This window comes from Simochromis diagramma, unplaced genomic scaffold (assembly GCF_900408965.1).
Source record: "Simochromis diagramma unplaced genomic scaffold, fSimDia1.1 OVJJ01000685.1, whole genome shotgun sequence".
Classification (NCBI taxonomy): Eukaryota; Metazoa; Chordata; class Actinopteri; order Cichliformes; family Cichlidae; genus Simochromis; species Simochromis diagramma.
This window is the reverse complement of record NW_024387477.1, coordinates 898601-910269: the sequence shown is the minus strand read 5'-3', so window position 1 is coordinate 910269 and position 11669 is coordinate 898601. Positions and strand designations below refer to the sequence as shown.

Genomic DNA, 11669 nt, shown 5'->3' with positions numbered 1-11669 from the left:
GGAAGAGCCTGTTGTCCGTATATTTATATATTTCCGAAATCACATTGTAGTGACGTATACTGAACACAATAAATTATATAATGTAAACAACTACCTGAAAAACAGGTAGAACGATACTTTTGTATCGTTTATTGCATTTATGGAGGGAGCGATGTATGATGGGTCATGGCACAGCTAGCGACTGGGTGACTTTATTCACCCGCTTCGGCTGTTATCAGTCCATACAATGGGCGTTATTAGCACAAATCAGTCCCATAGATATGGGCCATCTCCTGCTAGATTGTTCAGAAGGTTGTTCTCATCCATCCAGATGGAGGATCACTAACAGGAGCGTGGGAAGACTCCAGAATCCACTCTGGCTGGAATCCGGTGGATATGCAGTGTGTACAGGTAAGACCATTTAAACGGACAGCATTTATAGAATGACTATTAAAAGTCAGCGAGTGTCAGTAATGTTAATGTGGTTATGTTAGTAATACACCGAGTGCTAATATAACAGCTTTAAGATGCATTTGTAGATATTATTACGTGTTTTACCGTCTTTATGGTGCTAGCTTAAAGTTACAGTGTAAACGTTAGCTTATATTGGAGTAAAGCTGTTACTGTTTAAACGATGTTAGCACAGAAATATTAGCTTCTGTCATGACTGATGAAGTTACTAGTTAACAAAGTTTTCAGTAAAGTGTTTAATCGCAGCCACAGATTGACAGCAAATATCTCGATTAGCTTCAGTGCATCTATAATAAATATGTGCAAGTTTCAGTGCTTTGTTTAAACTGTATGATACTTATACTGACCCAGGGTCAGTGTAAAATACAATCCTAGCTGTGTGAACAAAGCCTGGCTCCTTTAATCCTGCATGACAAACCTCAGGATGCAGGTTATTATTACTCTTTCCTGCTGGCACACCTGTCACACCTGAGAGTCAGCTAGAAACTTACAGTGACGTGGACATCATGCAAAGACTGCCAGACTCTGTAATACTGCAAATGATCAGTGACTCATGTTAACACTAAACTTTAAACAGTACCTCTGTGTCTCTGTGTGCTGAACATCTAGGATTGAGTCAGACTGCATTGACTGTGGGACTTTAATGTGTTAAAAGCAGGTTGAAGACAGCTCAGAAACATTTGAAGATTAAAATTTAGCATTATGGCTGGTGGTGGTTAGTAAAGCCTCTACTCAGCTGTATTTTTGTTACTAATTTATGTTTGTTGTTGTTTAACACAGATTTCAGAAGAGCAAATATGCTTAATAGTTTAACTAGATTTCATTTGTCAGTGTGGGACTGATGAGTTACCTGAAGAACTCATTTCATTCATTCTCCACATGATGTTCATTTACAGAAATGTTTCACAGGAACTGATTTCTCCCAAAGGGTGAACTAGTGTGTTTCCATAGATTACCTCTGTATGAATGTACTTCTTAAATGAAGGCAAGTGTTTGTCCTTTTTTGTTCCTCAGGTACAGTACGTGATATCAAGGGCAGGCGGTCAACACTGGGGGAAGACAAGAAGCAGACGTACTTCCAAGAGGGAGCTGCAGTGAGGACACAGCCAGGTCACTGAGGTCAGAGGTCAGAATCTGAAACAGCTCAGGTTTATATTTTAGGGGTTATAAAAAATCAAAATGTATTTATAAAGAAACCTTTAAATAATAGTCATAATTATGATTATTATAAGAAATATCAAACATTTAAGTGTTAGCCCTGCAATAAACTGGCAGCCTGTCTTTGTCCTGTATCAGCTGGGATAGGCTTCATCCTCCCGCAACCCTGAATTGGATACATTGTATTCCAATTATGTAATCTGATCATTTACAAACTCAAGGTATCTAATCAAAATGTAAGTAATAATTATAAAATGGGAAAGCAGAAATAAGTGTGACATAAATGTAAATGTGTGAGCTGACATAGAGGACAGCTACATGTAGTCTGATAAACCTTTGTTGTCAAGTTTGCAGGTATATCAGCACGAGACATTCTTACATAGAAGAGTCTGTTAAAGTCTCTAACTCAGTGAAGCATTATTGGTCCCGTCTGTTTGGATAAATATAGTAAGTTGATGTTTGTCCATTTATTGACACATTTTCTTAAGTGCTGATCCTGAACTGGATAGTTCAGGATCACAGTGGAGCTGCAGCTGGATATGTTCACTAAATAAACCTTACAAAAGTTAACAATAAACCTGCATCCATGTACGTTGTTGTCCACAGGATGAGAAAATCAAACTGGAAGACTGTGGAACATGTTAATAAATGTATGTGTTTATGCCTGTGTCTTTCACAGGAGGCGCTGGAAGGTTTCCCTAATAGTTCCTGGTGAATCAAAGCAGAACCATAAAGGTTGCTGGATTGCATGATGACCTTACCCCTGAGCAGTCATCCTGTTAAAGGAGGAACCACTTAGAAGCTGTTTTCAAAGTAGCTGAGCAGATTTCATCTCAAGTAAGCGATTAACTGTTTGTTCATCTGTTCTGCCACTTAAAGAGCATTTAAGGAAGTCTTTTGAGTGTCCAGTTGAATTAATTCTACTGGCTCTCATGGTCATTTGTTATTATAGACATATTTTTCATGTTCATCCAGCTATTTAGTAAATTCTATCTATTTAGTAATATCCGTCAGCTATAAAATATAATATAAATATAAAAATATCTAAATATCTCCTGCCCTTTATGTTTTAATGATGTAAGTCTGTTATCATGTTACATTAGCATTCCTCACATATCAATGAGATGCTGTACAGTACAATCCTACTGACACAGCAGAGGGATAACGACGGCTATTCAACATCGTTACACGACACATTCGAGCTGCATGATGCAGACAAAGTGACTAAATCATCTTTTTTGTGGTTTATTGTCTTCAAACCAGCAGACAAAGCCGATGGCAGAAGATGTCGGAGAAGAACTTCAGGGCGTGTACTGAAAAGGTATTTTTTTCTTGTTATCAAAAGACATTTGGAGTGGCAGCTTCTACAACTGGTTGTGCTAAAGTAAAGCTTACAGTCTAAGAAATCACAGTGTTGATATTCAGCACAAAGAGAAAAGCTCACTTGTTTGAATTTATTTACAATCATAGTTTTATAAATTCTGACTGTAAACAGCTTTTACAGCTTTGATATTGTTTGACACTCGATATCAGGTGATAGGGTTTAATTTAAAGGTTTCTGTGTCCCAATGAGCCATTTACACTGACCAGTGTCAGTTTAACTGTAACACATTCATTATTTAGATTCAACAAAGAAATAACTGAATGTAAAAAATGGCAGCCCTCAGGCAGGTTTATAGAGATATATGCATGCATTATGAAATTTATGTATCCCAGATAATTGTTATTCATCTAGTCATGGCAGACCTACCTCTTCCTCCCAAGTTAACTGTAACCCAAAAGAACTAGTGGGGCTATTTACACACTCACAACCAGTGTGGGGTAAAAAGAGCCACCAAAAAGCTGTCAGCCACAGATGTGCTAGAAGAGTTAGAAACTCTACTTATGGAGAAACTTTCTAAGTCTAACAGGGGACAGGAACTCCTGCCCAAATAACATGATATAACCCCACATACAGCCCAGCCATAAAATGAACCAAGTCATTTAGTTAAAGACAGCGTGGGACCAAATGCATGTAACCAGCCTGCATCAACCTGGCATTTCTTCCTCCTGAATTAAATGAATGAATGGATGAAAGTTAAATGACTACAAACCTAAAGCCACTAGTTCCCACACTGGAGCTCCCTGACACTGTGTGTTAACCGTATTTAGCTTGTATCAACAGTTGTAACAGGCTAAGCCACCTGAGACACTGCATTGAATGATTGTTCCTGTCTTAATGATTTCAGCTGACTGGTTTCAGCTCAGATGTTCTGCTTTTTCCTTTCAGTAGATCAAAGCAGCTCGTGCTCCTTCTGCTTCCATTTTAGAAGAAGAAGAAGAAGGCGAAGGCTTCAGCGAAGTGGCGTTCATGGTCTCAGTGAACAGTCACGGTCACACACTGCATGTGGTTTTAAAAGCAACATGTCTGTTCACCACAACAATGGAGATGTGTAATATTAGTGCAGCTACGGTTTGTTTTTGAACATCAGTTCTGTTTTCTACTTTGATCACTTAGACCAAAAAAGTGTTGTTTTCAGATTCTTTCTTTTAAATCTATAAAGCACCTGTTCATTTTTTATTACAATTAGTTTCACATAAATGTTAGTGTTTCCTTTATGATCTTTTAATGCTTACACTACACTGTACATGTCTACATTAGAGACATTTCTGTTACCTGTTTCTGTTGACTCAGAGTTGTGAAATGTTCTTTTATTTGATACACAATATGAAGCTCATAATTTTCTTACAAATAAAACTCTAATGACAAACATGAACAGCTGTGCTTATTTCTGAGACATGAGTTTTTGAATGTGTTCATATTTAGACAGTGTGCATCTGTCTGCTGAAACTGTGATGGTGAACCTGAGGTGATGGTCAACAGAAGGCAAATATATATCAATATAAAACAATATTGAAGTAATGTCTTTACCCTCTACAGCGTGTGGACGCTGTGCACACAATCACCTTATTCACTGTAGTAAACGTGCACCACTAGCTCACGTGACTGATTGTCTCCATGGTTACATCGTATATTATTAGCTATGTAAACAGCTTCCAAAGATACCGCCATAGCTCTCTGCAGCTGTAACACTTAAACACTTTGCAAATCATTTCATGTTTTTGATAGTTATGAAGACAGAATATGTTTTTAAGGTCATGCTAGGCGGTTGCTATGGTGGTTGCTGTGGACTTGGGTGGACCGCGTCCGATTCCTGTTATTAGCTGTCCGCCGTAGGGAGGCTGCGTTCCATTTACAAGTAGTGACAGTCTGCCGCAACTCGAACTCAAACCCCGCTTTGTTCTTTAATTATAGGCCTTTTATAGCCGTTCATGACACGCACACACGCACATAAAGCACTTTGCCTCACCATGAGAATGCAACTTTACCTAACCTAACCTTTAAAGTATCTGATATAGGATAGAAAAATGAAGCAACCAGAGATTTAATGATGAAGACTCTGGGTTCTGTAGTTCATGTTTTACAGTCCTGAATGACTCTTTGCATATAATTTATTGAAGAGGAGTTTAGAATGCACTTTACATTTAGACTGTTGCTGTTTAATTTTTTACATTGTTGCGGTGTTATGTCATGAATAAGGTTCACCTGCTGGGGGTTTGATGGATCAGCTGGACAATACAGTCAAAGACAGACTTCAGTCATCATATGCAAGAATCCTAGTTGGATTTTAGTTGTCACTTGTGTTTTTGAACCAAATATTGAAAACAATTCTGACAGACTGGATACCTGGTCAGGGTGTACATTACCTTTCACTCAAGCATCCCAGGACAGAGCCCTGCCCCACCATGAGCCTGGGTGGATACATGGTTATAATATAAAAGGACTGATACTGAATATGAATATTTCATGAAAATTGAATTATAATACAAATTAGTAATAAGGGTTTCTCTGCGCCCTTATCTACCCCATACTCAAAGAGCTGCGGGCAGAGAGGGTGACAGGAGAGGATGGCACTGAAGAGAAGATGCTCGGTTTCTGGAGTCTCCTGGTCCTGTCAGTATTAGTAGGATGCATCTGCTGTGTCTTCTCGTGGATGCTCACCTACCTTGACTCTTTCCAGCCTGGTATGGATTTCCCAACGCTGTGGACAGTGGCCCATGTCAGAGACGTTTAATACTGATTACATATGTCTGAATTGCTAACCCTAACCCTAGCTCAACAGACCACAATGCCCTGGACTGTCAGTATTATTACATGCTGTGAACATAAGTAGCTTTGATCACAGTTTATGTTGTAAAAGAGAAGGAATATTGGAAAAAAAGATCAACATTGTGATATTATTTCTTCCAAACTGACCAGAAACATGCTTGTCATACTCTCACAGCAAAGGATCAGACTCACTGTGCATGACAGCTCAGGCCAATGATGTCTGTTAGATTGTCAGTTGTTTAGTGCTTCTGTACAGTTAGGGTCACGTCTCTATTTCAGAAGAATTAATATGCGGAAAACACTAAAAGTTGATTGTCTTCCAATATTCTAGCATAATTAAAAAACTTTGACTTTGTAAGTACATATTATTAATCCTAATGCCAGCATGATTCTTCATAACTCCTGCTTTGAAATACTGAACTTTAAAATTTACCTGATGAAAGATAATTTACAGTGGCACTCTGTCAGGATCATTCTGACTGTAAGATCACTGTATTAATCTGAATCCTTCTGAAATGTGCTGTGAATGAATGCTGATGCAACTCACTGTGGGAAAGCTGTTAATAAAAGGAATCTGTGACACATGCAACACATTCACAGAGGAAGAGGACACAAAGGGAGGACATGCAGAGGCTGTGTTGAAGTCAGAAATCCAAATCTTTAGTCAAAAACAGGCGGCGGTAACAAACAGGAAGACAAGCAGTCCATCAAACAGTCTACAGGGTCAAACATACAGAATTCAAACAGCAGTAAAAAATAACTGGACCCTGAAAAACTTAAAGCAATGTGAGACGCAATAAAAGGAAGCAGCGCAGTATATTCACTGAATTATGGTAAATGGCCTGTATTTATATAGCGCTTTTCTAGTCCCTAAGGACCCCAAAGCGCTTTACACAACCAGTCATCCACCCATTCACACACACATTCACACACTGGTGATGGCAGCTACATTGTAGCCACAGCCACCCTGGGGCACACTGACAGAGGCGAGGCTGCCGGACACTGGCGCCACCGGGCCCTCTGACCCATCATCAATTACAAAAGAGAAAAACGATGATTTCAAAGGATTATTTTCTTAAATGCAGTTAGAGTGTGGCTGGTAAAGATGGAAACATACAGAATGTAAACTGTGTGAGTTTGGTGAACTTTGTTAGTAAAAAATGAGGTAAAAAAACAAAAAACAAAACAGACAAAACAGAAAGAGGCTCTCAGTATTCATTAATAATTAGAAAGAAAAATTCTGGTCGTGGATTTTTACAGTTTTAGTTCCGCTCGCTGTCATCATTATAATCATCATGATCAATGGGTCCTTAGGTGGGTGGGGCTGTCTCTGGTGATGTCACCATGAAGGAACAGCATCTGGCACGTGTTGCTGAAACATCTCAGTACACTGGTGTAGTTTCCTCTCCAGCTGTTTGACATGTGACACTTGAACATTAAGGGGAAAAAGAAGAAACAGTGTTAGGTCAGGTGACCACATGGTTTCTAAAGTAACTGACAGGAAGTAACCAGGCCGTTAGAAATGGATGGCATGTGTTTAGAGTTACTGGAGTTGGGTAACTCTACTTACCAAAAGCAGAAGCACACAGATGAAGGATCAGATGCTGAATGTTGCAGGAACATGCTCATGTGCGGTGGTCATTCAGTGCTGCTCCGGCAGATTAGACAGTCCAAGACTGATATCCTGCCTATCTGAGAGTTTGAAAGCACACATGCAAAGATTTATTTTGTATTACAGTCAAAGTTGGATGTTCATTTTTTTCCTTTAAAAATGTTTGTGTATTTGAAAGCACTAACATTTAAGAATGACTTGGATTGTCTCCTTTAAAGGGGAGACAAGTGTATCCACTGATCTACGTCACTTAAACTGGATGATGACTCCTCTCCCCCTCACTCAGAAACACTCCTAATATAACCAAGCAAATAAATAATATTGAAGATTTACTTACATCATTACAAAAACATCAAAAACATCTCCCTTTGATTCTATTTCTCCATTCCTGCTGAACATCAGGCAACAAATATCTCAATAAATCACAGTAAAATGTGAAGCACATATTTTCTTTGTCTAACCTCTGCAGAGCCTCTGTCAAGAAAAACATATCTGTAAGCATAAAACAAATATACATTTCACTGGACAAACCTTGGTCAGTTGATTTTCTCTGTGCAGTGCAGACGAACATCAGTCAGCAAGTCAAGGTGGTGAGATGGACTGGTGTCCTTTGTGACTCTGCTGGTTCTTCTGAGGAAACACCACCGCCTCTCCACACCGTCACCATCTGTGAGCACAAACTGCTGCTCTGCCAGCATGTAGGAAATCACATATCACACACACAGGGGTGAAGAAACATTAGAGCTCAACTTTGGATACTTTAGATCTAAACAGATCAAAGTAGCTCTTAGCTTCAACAATCAGTGAGCAGACAAACAATGATACCATACTGATTCTGTATGAATACAATATGGTATTTTCAATACAGGTGTCAAATTAATTTATTATAACTAATACAGATATATGTATATATATTTTTTGATAAATTAGTTTGCTAAATTATAAGAATACATTTTTATTTTTTTTCATTTAACAATTGCAACTGAAAGAAATTAAATATTGAACAAAAACATATTGTCACATTCTGAGCATGCTCAGCACGCTGACAGACTTGAAGTTGCTACAGATTTTAAGAAGTGATAATTATAGGGAAGAAACTTCACTTTTTCATCCGTTTAATCAAACATTTGATGCCTCAGCTGTCTCAGTCCTATAGCGTTCTGCAACTACAACTAACCTGAAGCTTGGATTTGGCTGTAGGTGCCCCTGTACATCCTTCTCAACATGTGGGTACCAATTTAATCACACTTCTTCCTGAGCTTTGCTTCATCACAAGACCAAAGGTGGCATCCCGTGTCACAGTCTTATCATCATCCAGAAGAAACATTGAAGAAACATCATGGAGAAGAAACATTTACACGCCTCCTGGTTTTGTTTTCTGATCCTGCAAAAAGACTGAGGACAACAAAGCCCAGAGAACACGAGATACACAACATCCAACATTCAGACTCAACAGCCTCCATAAATGAACAGCACCAGGTTGGTTCAGTTATAGTAGATATAAGCATACTTTACATTACTGGGTATGAATAATAATGAGGAGGCAAACTTTGAAGATGCAGAGCATGATGTCCCATCATCAGACTGTAAACAAACATCCACCAGGCTTCTTTATTGCCAAAATTGATGATTCTCCTATCAGGGATCAGTAGCGTGTATTAACCTGTGGTATAAGCAGCAGTCACTGAAATATTACTGTTTCAGATAAGAAATCTAGCACATAAAAGCCAGGGTGGGGGGGATCTCTGCAAACTGACTTACCTCTGCAAGTGTGAAGCTCAACAAAAATCTGACTCTCCAGTCACAGACCAACAAAAACTCCAGCTGGGAGATAGAAAACGCTGTCTGGGTCTTGCTGGATGTTGCTGGTCAGAGTCCACACATTAGCAGAGTGCTTCTTGATCCCACTGACCCATGTGGACAGCGACTGTGGAGAACTGTTCTGGAAAACAGAGAAGAGAATTAAAATAACCAAAAGCCAAACAAGATTTCCACAAAGACTCTTGGAATCAGCAATCAAAAAATCACTGGTTCATATTTCAATTAAATATGAACAGGTTCCTTAAATGTACGCAGTTCAGATCTGATTTAATTTAATTTCCTTCACACAGCACATTTGTCCAGGCTGACAGGTAAACATAGAATTAATCTCAGGTAACATGACTGTGGCGGAGGTGTGGTCCCGGGCGCGGCTGCAGGGGAGGTGTGGTGCGGTGAGCTCAACGGGGCGGTGCTGGAGACGCAGGTGAGAACAGCTGATGGCGTTTTGGACTGATGATGGTTTCCTTCCCTTTTATAGTGAGACGGGAGAGGAGCGGAGGAGAGCGGGAAATCAGCTGAGACCGACAGCTGTCAGACTGTGGCCGGTCATAACACAGGAAGCTATAAATAAATGTGGCATCTGGAGACAAAGACCTGTGCGTGTGTGTCCCTGTGTGTAGTGCATTTCACAATGACTCATAGTAGAGATTCAGTAAGAAAGATTGCTAGCTCTAATATTATTACCACACAATCCAAGGACACACCAACAGCTCAGATTTGTAGAACTATTTAAACAAATGTCTTCTGAATATTCAATTCAGGTTCACAGTGGGAGGGTGGGGGGTGTCGTGGAATTTTTTAAATAAAGTCTGCAACACAGAAAGAGCTGTGATCAAGCTATTTATTACTGCGCCAACACACATCAAACATCACAGTTCAGTCATGTCAGCGCTGCCACAGAAGTTGTGCTCCTACTCCTTTATGCATTCCAAGGAAGAGGGAGGAAGTTACAAACTGATCCTACCACACTTCACGTGTCTCGCTATGAAACCTAACGGATCAATAGTTATGCTGTTTTGTGCCCTTGGCCTTATCAGCACCTGTAAAGGGAGTTGTTTTCTCAAACTGCTGACGCTGAAGTAAGTTCATCTAATTTTAGAAACTTTCACTGAACAGTCTATAATAGTGTCACAACTAAGCATATACATAAGCACTTAAATACTTTAAATGAGAATAACAGAAAATTTCTTTTACAGAGGCTAGAGCCTGTCCCAGTAGTCATAGGTAGAGCACACCTGGACAGGTCACCAGTCTGTCAGAGGACTAACACAGAGACAGACATCAGAGTAACAAATCTATTTAAAATTAATGTAAGTTTGCTGCAGCTGTATGTATGAACATGTGTTTCTGTGCTCACAGTCCACCTCTCAGGAACCTGCAGTTCACTTTTAGTCAACTTTAAACAGACCTCACAAAAGGCTGATGTGGCTGGATCAGTAGTCTGATTTAAGTACGATACCTTTGGCCAGGGATTAATCTGGTACATCGCTTCACTGCAGTCTTACGTATTTTCCCCACACCTGAATTAAAAAAATACTGATATATACAAATAACAGCTTCAGCTGATGCAGCCTGACTCAATCCTAAATGTTCAGCACACACAGAGAGACACAGAGATACCGTTTAAAGTTTAGTGTTAACATGAGTCACTGATCATTTGCAGTATTACAGAGTCTGGCAGTCTTTGCATGATGTCCACGTCACTGTAAGTTTCTAGCTGACTCTCAGGTGTGACAGGTGTGCCAGCAGGAAAGAGTAATAATAACCTGCATCCTGAGGTTTTTCATGCAGGATTAAAGGAGCCAGGCTTTGTTCACACAGCTAGGATTGTATTTTACACTGACCCCGGGTCAGTATAAGTATCATACAGTTTAAACGAAGCACTGAAACTTGCACATATTTATTATAGATGCACTGAAGCTAATCGAGATATTTGCTGTCAATCTGTGGCTGCGATTAAACACTTTACTGAAAACTTTATTAACTAGTAACTTCATCAGTCATGACAGAAGCTAATATTTCTTTGCTAACATCGTTTAAACAGTAACAGCTTTACTCCAATATAAGCTAACGTTTACACTGTAACTTTAAGCTAGCACCATAAATATTATTAGCACTCGGTGTATTACTAATATATAACCACATTAACATTACTGACACTCGCTGACTTTTAATAGTCATTCTATAAATGGTGTCTGTTTAAATGGTCTTACCTGTACACACTGCTGTATCCACCGGATTCCATAAAGTCACCCAGTCGCTAGCTGTACCATTACCCATCATACATCGCTCCCTCCATAAATGCAATAAACGATACAAAAGTATCGTTCTACCTGTTTTTCAGGTAGTTGTTTACATTATATAATTTATTGTGTTCAGTATACGTCACTAAATGGACTACTTGCACTAGGGCATGTGACGTATTTCTGTTTCCAAATAGTACCGCTTGGGCGTTTTCCGGGAGGTTTGGTTTATCTG

The 11669-nt window shown here is 39.4% G+C and overlaps 2 long non-coding RNA genes across 9 annotated transcripts; one reads left to right on the top strand and one right to left on the bottom strand.

The window, feature by feature from the left end:
* Positions 1–337: 337 nt before the first annotated feature.
* On the top strand, positions 338–4364 carry LOC120724316. 2 transcript variants are annotated; one of them, XR_005693893.1, is made up of 5 exons: positions 338–390; positions 1465–1576; positions 2288–2445; positions 2872–2929; positions 3878–4364. It is a non-coding gene; the product is annotated as an uncharacterized LOC120724316 (long non-coding RNA). The 2 variants fall into 2 exon arrangements; XR_005693892.1 differs by having other exon boundaries at positions 2872–4364.
* A 2595-nt stretch (positions 4365–6959) lies between these two features.
* On the bottom strand, positions 6960–11579 carry LOC120724315. Of its 7 annotated transcripts, none has more exons than XR_005693888.1 (7): positions 11405–11579; positions 8881–9312; positions 8548–8765; positions 7902–8058; positions 7556–7664; positions 7329–7450; positions 6960–7186 (listed from the first exon to the last, which is right to left on the bottom strand). It is a non-coding gene; the product is annotated as an uncharacterized LOC120724315 (long non-coding RNA). The 7 variants fall into 7 exon arrangements; XR_005693889.1 differs by having other exon boundaries at positions 8891–9312; XR_005693890.1 differs by having other exon boundaries at positions 8920–9312.
* Positions 11580–11669: the final 90 nt, after the last annotated feature.